This window comes from Triticum aestivum, chromosome 3D, assembly GCF_018294505.1.
Source record: "Triticum aestivum cultivar Chinese Spring chromosome 3D, IWGSC CS RefSeq v2.1, whole genome shotgun sequence".
NCBI lineage: Eukaryota > Viridiplantae > Streptophyta > Magnoliopsida > Poales > Poaceae > Triticum > Triticum aestivum.
The window spans coordinates 309,796,970-309,801,674 of NC_057802.1; positions in this window are offsets into that span (position 1 = coordinate 309,796,970).

Sequence of the window (4,705 nt, forward strand, 5' to 3'; positions counted from 1 at the left end):
AGGAAACACAATCAATGCAATGCACAATATGATGCATGATCATGACATGGCAATATGAGTGTGTTGGGCTAATGCAACTACAACCAGATGGGTTTGAGCTTATTTGAACCAAAGATTCAAATACAAACTCAAGTTATGGGTTCATATAAGTGCATTAACTTGTTTGACCTAAACATCAAGGTTAAGTACCTCTAACATGCATGAAACCAGTACAGATGGATAGATTGGATTTTTCTGATCATTTTTCATATATAACTTATTTCATTTGGAGTTATGGTTGAGTTTCTATGATTTTTACAAGTTTTAAACATTTTCCGGAATTCCTGGTTATTTAGAATTAGAATAAATCCAGAAAAGGATTGACTGCATCAGCATGATGACAGCACGATGTCATCAGGTCAACAACGACAGTCCGGGTCAAACCTGACGGCTGGGACCCGCACGTCAGTGACTCAGAGCTGGTTTGGGTGGATGACAGGTGGGACCGGTCAACGCTGACTTGGCCAAAGTCAAGGCTGACACGTGGGGTCCGTAGGATTAGCACTAATTAAACAGGATATTTAGACTAACCTAATTAAGCTCAGGCACCCACACGTCAGAGTCTGTTAGGATGAGTAATTAACGGAGATTAGCACTAATTACACCGCCACGTCGGCATGCTGGAGTTTGGCCGGCGACGACCTCAAGCCGCGGCGGAGTCTGCTCAGGATTGAGCTACAGGCAATGGTTTTGAGCGTGGTTTGCAGCTACGGGACGCTGGCACTCGCACGCATCCATTGCAGCAAGAGGCAGCAGCTGGGGTGGCCGGAGCTCACTAGAGTGGAGCCCGTGGCGGCTGCCGGAGCTCGGGTTCGAGCGGCGCAGCGCTATGGTGCACTGGAAGACGAGCTGGCTGCGGCGTTGGCTTTCTGCGGAGTTGCTGAGCACGTATTCGTGCTCGGGCGCGAGCTTTGCTAGCTCTAGTTACGGCAACAACAAGAACGGCGGTGACCGGCTCTCGGCTCCGGTGGAACCACGGTCTAGAGAGAGCAAATGAGCGCGGGGAGAGAGGGGTTCGGTCTGTGAGCTCACAGCGTAGACGATGGTATGGTCAGTGTGCTAGGGGGAGGCCTGGGGGCGATGAGACATTGCCGGCGATCTCGGGCGCTGGAGGTTGAAGACGACGGCGACGGCGGCGTTGCAGGGGCTCCCGCAGTCGCGTGCTTTAGTGTGCGGCTCCACGGTGTCGAGGCGGAGCTAGGGGGCCGGACAGCGAGGCGAGGCATGCGCGGTGGCTGCGGTGGTGCTCGTCGGCGCTCTCTGGTGCGCTCGGGGAGGAGAGGGAGAGGGCACCAGGGGAGGGAGAACGAGGGCAAGGGTGATAGAGAGACCAGGAAGGGTGCGTGGCGTCGTCCAGGGGATCGGGGAGGGAGGCAACCAGGCAGGAGGTGGCCAAGCACGGTGTCGGCGCTCGCCACCGAGCTGCTTCGTGCGCTGGCACGAGGAAGAAGACGAGTGTGCCCCTGGTGGGCTGGGCCGGTACAGTAGCGTTCCGCGTAGGTGGGCTGGCCTCTCTGGTGGGCTTCACAGGTGAGGCCAGGTAAAACTGCTCTGTTTTATTATCTGTGTTGTTTTCTAATTTTGCAGTTTGTCTTTGATTAGTGAAAACACCAAATCACTTCTATAAATCCTGAAATTAATTATGGGCAATTACTGAATTGTCTCAGAGGCCCTTAGCTATTTTCAGAATTTTTGGAGCATTTAATAATAGTTATAGCAATTAAATGCCCCAATTCAAATACTTAATGATTTAATTCAAAGCCCAAATATGTCCTGCAAAAAGGTAAACCATTTTGGTAGATGCCTCCACCTTAATCCAGAAATGATGAACACTTTTAAAGGGCATTTTGAGTTCATTGAAAATATTTTTAGGTTGAACCTATTTGAATTACATTTGATGCTAGGGTTTGAACATCCCCAATTCAAATTCATTTGAATTTAAACATGATGACATGATGATCAAGCAAAGGCAAACAAGGACTGATCTAGGGCTGTGACACAAATCCATTGTATTATAAAAATAATGTACCAAGATTTGCCTTTAGGAGGATTAGATTGCTTGTTGGTACATGGGGTGCAAAAACGGAAAATTTGGCTGTAGTGATTGGTTTTACATTTTTTATTGGAACGTGAAAAGTTTCTGAAACTTTTTGCACAGTATTTCTATACAAATTGTTTATTTTGCCCTAATTTTTAAGAATTGTTGAAATTACAGAAGTATGGTAGATGTTCAGATTACTACAGCCTGTCCTGTTTAAGATAGAATCTGTTTTTGATGCACTGTTTTGCTTGTTTTGATGAAACTATCGATTTTTATCGGTGGTATAAGCCATGGAAAAGTTATAGTTCAATAGATACAATGCAAAAACAAAATATTAATAGGTTTTCAACAGTACTTAGAGTAGTGATTTGCATTATTATACTAACGGATCTCATGAGTTTTCTGTTAAGGTTTGTATGGATGAAGGGTTCAAAGATCGAGGAGGTCTCGATATGAGGAGAAGGAGGAGAGGCAAGAGTTCAAGCTTGGGGATGCCCAAGGCACCTCAAGTAAATATTCAAGGAGACTCAAGCGCCTAAGCTTTGGGATGCCCCGGAAGACATCCCATAATTCTTCAACAAGTATCGGTTTGTTTTCATCTTCATTTCGTTCATGTGATATGTGTAAATCTTGGAGCGTCTTTTGTGTTTAGTTTTCAATTTTCTTTTCTGCACCATGCTGGTATGAGATAGTCCATGGTTGATTTATAGAATGCTCATTGCACTTCACTTATATCTTTTGAGTATGGCTTTTATAGAATGCTTCATGTGCTTCACTTATATCATTTGAAGTTTGGATTGCCTGTTTCTCTTCACATGGAAAACCGTTATTTGTAGAATGCTCTTTTGCTTTCACTTATACTTATTGGAGCATGGTATTTTGTAGAAAGAATTAAATTCTCATGCTTCACTTATATCTATTTAGAGAGTCAACATGAATTGGTCATTGCATGGTTAGTCATAAAATCCTACATAAAGCTTGTGAATCATTGAATATGATATGTTTGATTCCTTGCAATAGTGTTACGATATAGAGATGGTAATATGTGGGAGGTACTAGTAAATGGTTGTGGTTAGTAAGAATATTGGTGTTAAGGTTTGTGATTCCCGAAGCATGCTGCACGTATAGTCTCTCGTTATGCTATGAAGTTGGAGCATGATTTATTATTGACTGTCTTCGTTATGAGTGGTGGTCGGGGACGAGTGATGGTCTTTTCCTACCAATCTATCCCCCTAGGGGCATGCGTATTAGTACTTTGCTTCGAGGGCTAATAAACTTTTGCAATAAGTATGTGAGTTCTTTATGAGTAATGTGAGTCCACGCACTCTTACCTTTCCGCAATTTGCTAGCCTCTACGGTACCGAGCATTGCCCTTTCTCACCTCGAGAGTCGGTGCAAACTTCGCCGGTGCATCCAAACCCCGTGATATGATACGCTCTATCACACATAAGCCTTATTATATCTTCCTCAAAACAGCCACCATACCTACCTATTATGGCCCTTCGATAGCCATTCTGAGATATATTGATATGCAAATCCACCGCTTCCGTTTTGATGACTTGAGCATTCATCATATTTCTTTGCATGATCGTAAGATAGCTTGCATGATATTTCCATGGCTTGTCCGTTTTTTTATATTGTTGTTATGCTTGATCATTGCACATCCTGGTACACTGCCAAAGGTATTCATATAGTCATACTTTGTTCTAGGTATCGAGTTGTAATACTGAGTTGTAAGTAAATAGAAGTGTGATGATCATCATTATTCATTATTAGAGCATTTTCCCAATGAGGAAAGGATGATGGAGACTATGATTCCCCCATAAGTCGGGATGAGACTCCGGACAAAGAGAGAGAAAAAAGAGAAAAGGATTAAAAGATTAAAAAAGGAACAGAAAAAAAAAGAAAAAAAAAGGAGAGAAAAAAATGAGAGAAGGGGCATGCTAATTCCACACTTGTGCTTCAAAGTAGCACCATGTTTTTCATATAGAGAGTCTCCTATGTTGTCACTTTCATATACTGGTGTGAATTTTTCATTATAGAGTTAGATGCACACCCACTTATTTTTCATGTTGAGCTTTCATACAATTACAACTCTTAGTGCATTCGTTGCATGTCAATCCCTACTCCTCGCATTGATATCAATTGATGGGCATCAACATAACCCGTTGGTTAGCCATGTCGATGTGAGACTTTCTTACTTTTTTGTCTTCTCTATGTTTACCCCTATCATCATACTCTATTCCACCCGTAATGCTATATCCATGGCTTGCGCTCATGTATTGCGTGAGGGTTGAAAAAGCTGAAGCGCGTTAAAAGGTATGAACCAGTTTCTCGGCTTGTCATCGGGGTTGTGCATGATAAATATTTTGTGTTAAGAAGTCAGAGCATGACAAGACTATACGATTTTGTAGGGATAGCTTTCTTTAGCGTTGATATTTTTTAAAGACATGATTGTTTGTTGGGATGCTTGAGTATTGTTGTCTTTATGTCAAATTATAGACTATTGCTTTGAATCACTCGTGTCTTAATATTCATGCCATGATTAGATATATGATCAAGATTATGCTAGGTAGCATTCCACATCAAAAATTATCTTTTTTATCATTTATCTACTCGAGGACG